Here is a 12,308-nt window from a genome sequence, read left to right on the forward strand (position 1 = left end):
AGAGATGGTGACACAGAGAAATAAACAGAGATAGTGACACACAGGAATACACAGAGGTAGTGACACACAGGAATACACAGAGGTAGTGACACAGAGAAATAAACAGAGATAGTGACACACAGGAATACACAGAGATAGTGACACACAGGAATACACAGAGATAGTGACACAGAGAAATAAACAGAGATAGTGACACACAGGAATACACAGAGGTAGTGACACAGAGAAATAAACAGAGATAGTGACACACAGGAATACACAGAGATAGTGACACAGAGAAATAAACAGAGATAGTGACACACAGGAATACACAGAGGTAGTGACACACAGGAATACACAGAGATAGTGACACAGAGAAATAAACAGAGATAGTGACACACAGGAATACACAGAGGTAGTGACACACAGGAATACACAGAGGTAGTGACACACAGGAATACACAGAGGTAGTGACACGGGAATACACAGAGATAGTGACACACAGGAATACACAGAGGTAGTGACACACAGGAATACACAGAGGTAGTGACACACAGGAATACACAGAGGTAGTGGCACACAGGAATACATAGAGATAGTGACACACAGGACTACACAGAGATAGTGACACACAGGAATACACAGAGGTAGTGACACACAGGAATACACAGAGATAGTGACACACAGGACTACACAGAGATAGTGACACACAGGAATACACAGAGGTAGTGACACGGGAATACACAGAGATAGTGACACACAGGAATACACAGAGGTAGTGACACACAGGAATACACAGAGATAGTGACACACAGGACTACACAGAGATAGTGACACACAGGAATACACAGAGGTAGTGACACACAGGAATACACAGAGATAGTGACACACAGGACTACACAGAGATAGTGACACAGGAATACACAGAGATAGTGACACACAGGAATACACAGAGGTAGTGACATGGGAATATACAGAGATAGTGACACACAGGAAAGCACAGAGATAGTGACACACAGGAATACACAGACATAGTTGTGAGGAATGACCCTGATTCTGCCTCGCCTCGCCACCAGAGGGCTCCATGTACTCTCTTAATTGTATCCTTCTTTATTCATTATTGTATTCACCTGTGCATTGTTAGATACCTACTATTTAAGTGGTGTTCACTTTATGTTCATTGCTCAGTCTTGAGTTGCACTGCCTGGTGATACCTCTTGCTGGTCTGCTTGCCTGTATTCTGTACTGTTGTTATTTTGTTTATGTCAAGTAAAGTCAACCTTTGTTTTGCAACCTAACCTCTGCCTCAGTTTGCCTTACTGCAGTTGGGTCCACCGAGTTCCAGTCCTTACAGCAAGACTGAGCCAAAACATGGACCCAGCAGAGAAGGACCAATGGCCAAGACAAGTTTCTGAACAGCTACAACTGATCTTGAACGAACTGCAGTGTCTCGCCATGGCAGTCTCCCGAAGCCAGAATCTGCTGGAGGGCCTCGTCATCACTTTCCATCAGAGCCAGAAACAGAGTCAGGTGATCCAAGCAGCTCCTGCACCGTTACCTGCTCCTACGGTTTCGCCTTCTCCTCTGAGAGAACCCCGATTACCTGCACCCGAGCGCTACGACGGTAACCCAGGAGGATGTCGAGGTTTTCTAATCCAGTGTTCCCTGGTTTTCCAACTGCAGGGTTCATTATTTCCCAGTGACTGTTCCCGAGTGGCCTACATCATTTCGCTACTTACCGGCAAGGCGCTTACCTGGGCTACAGCCATCTGGGAACAGCAAACGCCGGCATGTTTAAACTACCAACTTTTCTCGGAAGAAATGAGAAGGGTTTTTGATCACCCTGTCAGTGGGAGAGAGGCATCTAACAAACTGCTTTGGCTTCACCAGGGGGTTCGTAGCGTTGCGGACTACGCTATTGAGTTTCGCACTCTCGCTGCACAAAGCCAATGGAATTCGGAGGCGCTCATCGCCACTTTTCGCCACGGTCTCACGGATGAGATCAAGGACGAACTGGCTTCCAGGGATCCGGTGAGTGATTTGGAGTCTCTTTTTGATATCTCTGTTCGTGTGGATAATCGTCTCCGTGAGAGGCGAAGAGAACGCCACTCCTTTTTCACTCCGTTTCCAGAGACCAGAGCTTTTCCTGCTTCGAAGCCATCTGAGAACCTCCGAGCCATCCCGAGTCCATCTTTGACTGATCCAGAGGAGCCCATGCAGGTGGGAGTAACCCGCCTCTCGCAACCCGAACATGATCGCCGAATGAAAGAGGGATCTTGCCTCTATTGTGGGAAAGCTGGCCACTTTCGCTCTTCCTGTCCAGAGTTGGTGGGAAAAGCCAGGGCTCATCCAGGACGGAGGGACCTGAGATGAGCGTAACCATCCCTTCCGACCCCACTGTTTCTAGGGTTTTGCTGGCATCCTCCCTTTTCTGGGGCAATCAACAACATGATCTTAAGGCCCTGGTGGATTCGGGGTCTGATGGTAACTTCATAGATCTGGGGTTAGCTAAACAGCTCAAGATTCCCCTGACCCATCCTGATCACCCCCTCACTGTTGTTGCCCTGGATGGAAGACCCCTGGGCTCTGGAACCATTCACCATCATACTGCCCCCCCTGTGTTTGGGTGTGGAAGGACAACATTTTGAGACCATCCAATTCTCCCTTATCCACTCTTCCCAGTTTCCATTAATTCTGGGTTACCCTTGGTTGGCCTGCCATAATCCTCGCTTGGATTGGGCCACCGGCCGGCTTACGGAATGGGGCTCCGCCTGCCATACTACCTGTCTTCGCGCCAAGTCTCCTTCCCAGACCCAGGAGTTCCCATCACGCTCTGAATTGTCCCGAGTGCCACCCGAGTATGAGGATCTAAAAGAGGTCTTCAGTAAGGTTCGAGCCACATCACTTCCCCCTCATAGGCCATATGACTGTGCCGTTGACCTCCTGCCTGGGACATGCCCACCTAGGGGTAGGATCTTTTCCCTTTCTGCTCCTGAGACCGCCGCCATGGAGGAGTACATCCGTGACGCCCTCGCCGCTGGCTTCATCCGTCCGTCCACCTCTCCTGCTGGTGCCGGTTTTTTGTTCGTGAGTAAGAAAGATGGAGGTCTCCGTCCCTGCATCGACTACCGTGGCCTTAACCAGATTACTATAAAGAACCGTTATCCTCTTCCACTCATGTCGACGGCCTTCGAGCTACTTCAGGGAGCCACGGTCTTCACAAAATTGGACCTCCGCAACGCCTACAACCTCATCCGCGTTCGCGAAGGGGACGAGTGGAAGACGGCATTCAACACACCTACTGGGCACTACGAGTACCTGGTTATGCCTTTTGGATTGACCAACGCCCCTGCTGTGTTCCAGGCGCTCATCAATGACGTTCTCCGAGACATGCTGAATCGCTTTGTTTTTGTCTACCTGGATGACATTCTCATTTTCTCCAAAACTCTTCACGATCATGTCCAGAGAAATACACAGAGATTGTGATGCAGAAATACACAGCGAGAGTGACACACAGGAATACACAGAGATAGTGACACAGAGAAATAAACAGAGATAGCGACACACAGGAATACAGAGAGGTAGTGACACAGGAATGCACAGAGATAGTGACACAGAGGAATACACAGAGATAGTGACACACAGGAATACACAGAGATAGTGACACACAGGAATACACAGAGATAGTGACACAGAGAAATAAACAGAGATAGTGACACACAGGAATACACAGAGGTAGTGACACACAGGAATACACAGAGGTAGTGACACACAGGAATACACAGAGATAGTGACACAGGAATACACAGAGATAGTGACACACAGGAATACACAGAGGTAGTGACACAGGAATACACAGAGATAGTGACACACAGGAATACACAGAGATACTGACACACAGGACTACACAGAGATAGTGACACAGGAATACACAGAGATAGTGACATACAGGAATGCACAGAGATAGTGACACACAGGACTACACAGAGATAGTGACACACAGGAATGCACAGAGATAGTGACACACAGGAATGCACAGAGATAGTGACACACAGGAATACACAGAGATAGTGACACACAGGAATACACAGAGATAGTGACACACAGGAATGCACAGAGATAGTGACACACAGGAATACACAGAGATAGTGACACACAGGAATACACAGAGATAGTGACACACAGGAATGCACAGAGATAGTGACACACAGGACTACACAGAGATAGTGACACACAGGAATACACAGAGATAGTGACACACAGGACTACACAGAGATAGTGACACACAGGAATACACAGAGATAGTGACACAGAAATACACAGAGATAGTGACACAGGAATACACAGAGATAGTGATATAGGAATGCACAGAGATAGTGACACACAGGAATACACAGAGATAGTGACACAGGACTACACAGAGATAGTGACACACAGGAATACACAGAGATAGTGACACACAGGACTACACAGAGATAGTGACACACAGGAATACACAGAGATAGTGACACAGAAATACACAGAGATAGTGACACAGGAATACACAGAGATAGTGACACACAGGAATACACAGAGATAGTGACACAGAAATACACAGAGATAGTGACACAGAAATACACAGAGATAGTGACACAGGAATATACAGAGATAGTGACACACAGAAATGCACAGAGATCGTGACACAGAAATACACAGCGAGAGTGACACACAGGAGACTGGTCAAGAAGGTAAGAGCCCATGGGATCCAGGGTGCCTTGGCGCGTTGGATCCTAAACTGGCTGAGTGGCAGGAGGCAGAGGGTGATGGTCGAAGGTTGCTTTTGTGACTGGAAGCCTGTGTCCAGTGGGGTACCTCCGGGATCGGTGCTGGGTCCCTTGTTGTTTGTGATCTACATAAATGATTTGGATGAGAATGTAAAAGGTATGATCAGTAAGTTTGCAGATGACACGAAAATTGGTGGGGTGGTAAATTGCAAGGAGGAAAGCCTCAGGCTACAGGACGATATAGACAGGTTGGTCAGTTGGGCGCAAAAGTGGCAAATGGAATTTAACCCTGAAAAGTGCGAGGTGATGCATTTTGGACGGACAAATAAGGCAAGGGAATACACAATGAGTGGTAGGACCCTAGGAAGTACAGAGGGTCAGAGGGACCTTGGTGTACATGTACATAGATCTCTGAAGGCAGCGGAACAGGTAGATAAGGTGGTTAAAAAGGCATATGGGATACTTGCCTTCATTAGCCGAGGCATAGAATATAAGAGCAGGGAGGTTATGATGGAGCTGTACAAAATGCTGGTGAGGCCACAGCTGGAGTGCTGTGTGCAGTTCTGGTCGCCTCACTATAGGAAGGATGTGATTGCTTTGGAGAGGGACCAGAGAAGATTCACCAGGATGTTACCTGGGATGGAGCGCCTCAGCTATGAAGAAAGACTAAACAGGCTGGGGTTGTTTTCCTTGGAGCAAAGAAGGCTGAGGGGGGACCTGATTGAGGTGTACAAAATGATGAGGGGCATAGATAGGGTAGACAAAGAGGAACTTTTCCCCTTAGTAGGGGGGTCAATAACAAGGGGGCATAGATTCAGGGTAAGGGGCAGGAGATTTAGAGGGGATTTGAGGAGGAACTTTTTCACCCAGAGGGTGGTTGGAATGTGGAACTCAATGCCTAAAAGGGTGGTAGAGGCAGGAACCCTCACAACATTCAAGAAGCATTTGGATGAGCACTTGAAATGCCATTGCATACAGGGCTATGGACCAAATGCTGGAAAATGGGATTAGACTGGACAGGGATGGATGGGCGGTGCAGACACGATGGGCCGAAGGGACTCTTTCTGTGCTGTAAAACTCTATGACTCTATGACTGAGGACTACACAGAGATAGTGACACACAGGAATACACAGAGATAGTGACACAGGAATATACAGAGATAGTGACACACAGGAATACACAGAGATAGTGTCACACAGGAATACACAGAGATAGTGTCACACAGGAATACTCAGAGAGAGTGACACAGGAATACACAGAGATGGTGACACACAGGAATACACAGAGATAGTGACACAGGAATACAAAGATATAGTGACACACAGGAATACACAGAGATAGTGACACACACGAATACAAAGATATAGTGACACACAGGAATACACAGAGATAGTGACAAAGGAATACACAGAGATAGTGACACAGGAATACACAGAGATAGTGACACAGGAATACACAGAGATAGTGACACGCAGGAATACACAGTGATAGTGACACAGGAATACACAGACATAGTGACACAGGAATACACAGAGATAGTGACACAGAAATACACAGAGATAGTGACACGCAGGAATACACAGTGATAGTGACACAGGAATACACAGAGATAGTGACACAGGAATACACAGAGATAGTGACACGCAGGAATACACAGTGATAGTGACACGAATACACAGACATAGTGACACAGGAATACACAGAGATAGTGACACAGAAATACACAGAGATAGTGACACGCAGGAATACACAGTGATAGTGACACAGGAATACACAGACATAGTGACACAGGAATACACAGAGATAGTGACACGCAGGAATACACAGTGATAGTGACACAGGAATACACAGACATAGTGACACAGGAATACACAGAGATAGTGACACACAGGAATACACAGACATAGTGACACAGGAATACACAGACATAGTGACACAGGAATAAACAGAGATAGTGACACAGGAATACACAGACATAGTGACACAGGAATACACAGAGATAGTGACACAGGAATACACAGTGATAGTGACACAGGAATACACAGAGATAGTGACACAGGAATACACAGAGATAGTGACACAGGAATACACAGACATAGTGACACAGGAATACACAGAGATAGTGACACAGGAATACACAGTGATAGTGACACAGGAATACACAGAGATAGTGACACAGGAATACACAGTGATAGTGACACAGGAATACACAGAGATAGTGACACAGGAATACACAGAGGTAGTGACACAGGAATACACAGAGATAGTGACACACAGGAATGCACAGAGATAGTGACACAGGAATACACAGAGATAGTGACACAGGAATACACAGAGATAGTGATATAGGAATACACAGAGATAGTGATATAGGAATACACAGACATAGTGACACAGGAATACACAGACATAGTGACACAGGAATACACAGAGATAGTGATATAGGAATACACAGAGATAGTGATATAGGAATACACAGACATAGTGACACAGGAATACACAGACATAGTGACACAGGAATACACAGAGATAGTGATATAGGAATACACAGACATAGTGACACAGGAATACACAGAGATAGTGACACAAGAATACACAGAGATAGTGATATAGGAATACACAGACATAGTGACACAGGAATACACAGAGATAGTGATATAGGAATACACAGACATAGTGACACAGGAATACACAGAGATAGTGACACAAGAATACACAGAGATAGTGATATAGGAATACACAGACATAGTGACACAGGAATACACAGAGATAGTGACACAGGAATACACAGAGATAGTGACACAGGAATACACAGAGATAGTGACACAGGAATACACAGAGATAGTGACACAGGAATACACAGAGATAGTGACACAGGAATACACAGAGATAGTGACACACAGGAATACACAGAGATAGTGATATAGGAATACACAGAGATAGTGATATAGGAATACACAGACATAGTGACACAGGAATACACAGAGATAGTGATATAGGAATACACAGTGATAGTGACACAGGAATACACAGAGATAGTGACACAGGAATACACAGAGATAGTGATATAGGAATACACAGAGATAGTGACACAGGAATACACAAAGATAGTGACACAGGAATACACAGACATAGTGACACAGGAATACACAGACATAGTGACACAGGAATACACAGAGATAGTGATATAGGAATACACAGTGATAGTGACACAGGAATACACAGAGATAGTGACACAGGAATACACAGAGATAGTGATATAGGAATACACAGACATAGTGACACAGGAATACACAGTGATAGTGACACACAGGAATACACAGAGATAGTGATATAGGAATACACAGTGATAGTGACACAGGAATACACAGAGATAGTGACACAGGAATACACAGAGATAGTGATATAGGAATACACAGACATAGTGACACAGGAATACACAGTGATAGTGACACAGGAATACACAGAGATAGTGACAGGAATACACAGAGATAGTGATATAGGAATACACAGAGATAGTGACAGGAATACACAGAGATAGTGACACAGGAATACACAGTGATAGTGACACAGGAATACACAGAGATAGTGACACAGGAATACACAGAGATAGTGACACAGGAATACACAGAGATAGTGATATAGGAATACACAGACATAGTGACACAGGAATACACAGACATAGTGACACAGGAATACACAGACATAGTGACACAGGAATACACAGAGATAGTGACACAGGAATACACAGAGATAGTGACACAGGAATACACAGACATAGTGACACAGGAATACACAGAGATAGTGACACAGGAATACACAGAGATAGTGACACAGGAATACACAGAGATAGTGACACAGGAATACACAGAGATAGTGATATAGGAATACACAGACATAGTGACACAGGAATACACAGACATAGTGACACAGGAATACACAGACATAGTGACACAGGAATACACAGAGATAGTGACAGGAATACACAGAGATAGTGACACAGGAATACACAGAGATAGTGATATAGGAATACACAGACATAGTGACACAGGAATACACAGAGATAGTGACACAAGAATACACAGAGATAGTGACACAAGAATACACAGAGATAGTGATATAGGAATACACAGACATAGTGACACAGGAATACACAGAGATAGTGACACAGGAATACACAGACATAGTGACACAGGAATACACAGAGATAGTGACACAGGAATACACAGAGATAGTGACACAGGAATACACAGACATAGTGACACAAGAATACACAGAGATAGTGACACAGAAATACACAGAGATAGTGACACACAGGAATACACAGAGATAGTGATGTAGGAATACACAGTGATAGTGACAGGAATACACAGAGATAGTGACACAGGAATACACAGAGATAGTGACAGGAATACACAGACATAGTGACACAGGAATACACAGAGATAGTGACAGGAATACACAGACATAGTGACACAGGAATACACAGAGATAGTGATATAGAAATACACAGACATAGTGACACAGGAATACACAGAGATAGTGACACAGGAATACACAGAGATAGTGACAGGAATACACAGACATAGTGACACAGGAATACACAGAGATAGTGACACAAGAATACACAGAGATAGTGACACAAGAATACACAGAGATAGTGACACAAGAATACACAGAGATAGTGACACAGGAATACACAGAGATGGTGACACAAGAATACACAGAGATAGTGATATAGGAATACACAGAGATAGTGACAGGAATACACAGAGATAGTGACACAAGAATACACAGAGATAGCGACAGAGGAATACACAGAGATGGTGACACAAGAATACACAGAGATGGTGACACAAGAATACACAGAGATAGTGACACAGGAATACACAGAGATAGTGACACAGGAATACACAGAGATAATGATATAGGAATACACAGAGATAGTGACAGGAATACACAGAGATGGTGACAGGAATACACAGAGATAGTGACAGGAATACACAGAGATAGTGACACAAGAATACACAGAGATAGTGACACAAGAATACACAGAGATAGTGACACAAGAATACACAGAGATAGTGACACAAGAATACACAGAGATAGTGACACAGGAATACACAGAGATGGTGACAGGAATACACAGAGATAGTGACACAAGAATACACAGAGATAGTGATATAGGAATACACAGAGATGGTGACAGGAATACACAGAGATAGTGACACAAGAATACACAGAGATAGTGACACAAGAATACACAGAGATAGTGACACAGGAATACACAGAGATGGTGACAGGAATACACAGACATAGTGATATAGGAATACACAGAGATAGTGACAGGAATACACAGAGATAGTGATATAGGAATACACAGAGATAGTGACAGGAATACACAGAGATAGTGATATAGGAATACACAGAGATGGTGACACAAGAATACACAGAGATAGTGACACAGGAATACACAGAGATAGTGATATAGGAATACGCAGAGATAGTGACAGGAATACACAGAGATAGTGATATAGGAATACACAGAGATAGTGACAGGAATACACAGAGATAGTGACACAGGAATACACAGAGATGGTGACACAAGAATACACAGAGATGGTGACACAAGAATACACAGAGATAGTGACACAGGAATACACAGAGATAGTGACACAGGAATACATAGAGATAGTGATATAGGAATACACAGAGATAGTGACAGGAATACACAGAGATAGTGATATAGGAATACACAGAGATAGTGACAGGAATACACAGAGATAGTGACACAAGAATACACAGAGATAGTGACACAAGAATACACAGAGATAGTGACACAGGAATACACAGAGATAGTGACACAGGAATACACAGAGATAGTGACACAGGAATACACAGAGATAGTGATATAGGAATACACAGAGATAGTGACAGGAATACACAGAGATAGTGACACAGGAATACACAGAGATAGTGATATAGGAATACACAGAGATAGTGTCACACAGGAATACACAGAGATAGTGACACAAGAATACACAGAGATAGTGACAGGAATATACAGAGATGGTGACAGGAATACACAGAGATAGTGACAGGAATACACAGAGATAGTGACACAGGAATACACAGAGATAGTGACACAGGAATACACAGAGATAGTGACACAGGAATACACAGAGATAGTGATATAGGAATACACAGAGATAGTGACAGGAATACACAGAGATGGTGACACAAGAATACACAGAGATAGTGACACAGGAATACACAGAGATAGTGACACAGGAATACACAGAGATAGTGATATAGGAATACACAGAGATAGTGACACAAGAATACACAGAGATAGTGACAGGAATACACAGAGATGGTGACAGGAATACACAGAGATGGTGACAGGAATACACAGAGATAGTGACAGGAATACACAGAGATGGTGACAGGAATACACAGAGATGGTGACACAAGAATACACAGAGATAGTGACACAGGAATACACAGAGATAGTGACACAGGAATACACAGAGATAGTGATATAGGAATACACAGAGATAGTGACACAAGAATACACAGAGATAGTGACAGGAATACACAGAGACAGTGACACAAGAATACACAGAGATAGTGACAGGAATACACAGAGATGGTGACAGGAATACACAGAGATGGTGACAGGAATACACAGAGATAGTGACAGGAATACACAGAGATGGTGACACAAGAATACACAGAGATAGTGACACAAGAATACACAGAGATAGTGACAGGAATACACAGAGATGGTGACAGTAATACACAGAGATAGTGACAGGAATACACAGAGATGGTGACAGGAATACACAGAGATAGTGACAGGAATACACAGAGATAGTGACACAAGAATACACAGAGATAGTGACACAAGAATACACAGAGATAGTGACACAAGAATACACAGAGATAGTGACACAGGAATACACAGAGATGGTGACACAAGAATACACAGAGATAGTGATATAGGAATACACAGAGATAGTGACACAGGAATACACAGAGATAGTGACAGGAATACACAGAGATGGTGACACAAGAATACACAGAGATAGTGATATAAGAATACACAGAGATGGTGACAGGAATACACAGAGATAGTGACAAGAATACACAGAGATAGTGACAGGAATACACAGAGATGGTGACAGGAATACACAGAGATAGTGACAGGAATACACAGAGATGGTGACAGGAATACACAGAGATAGTGACAGGAATACACAGAGATAGTGACACAAGAATACACAGAGATAGTGACACAAGAATACACAGAGATAGTGACACAAGAATACACAGAGATAGTGACACAGGAATACACAGAGATGGTGACACAAGAATACACAGAGATAGTGATATAGGAATACACAGAGATAGTGACACAGGAATACACAGAGATAGTGACAGGAATACACAGAGATGGTGACACAAGAATACACAGAGATAGTGATATAAGAATACACAGAGATGGTGACAGGAATACACAGAGATAGTGACAGGAATACACAGAGATGGTGACAGGAATACAC

At 43.8% G+C, this 12,308-nt stretch overlaps 1 protein-coding gene across 2 annotated transcripts in view; it reads right to left on the reverse strand.

The window, feature by feature from the left end:
• Positions 1 to 12,308, reverse strand: part of vit (vitrin) — a 190,862-nt gene that overhangs the window by 177,410 nt on the left and 1,144 nt on the right. The window lies entirely within an intron of this gene.

Source organism: Somniosus microcephalus, chromosome 9 (assembly GCF_052327205.1).
Source record: "Somniosus microcephalus isolate GS21.2 chromosome 9, FLI_Smic_1.0, whole genome shotgun sequence".
Taxonomy (NCBI): Eukaryota; Metazoa; Chordata; class Chondrichthyes; order Squaliformes; family Somniosidae; genus Somniosus; species Somniosus microcephalus.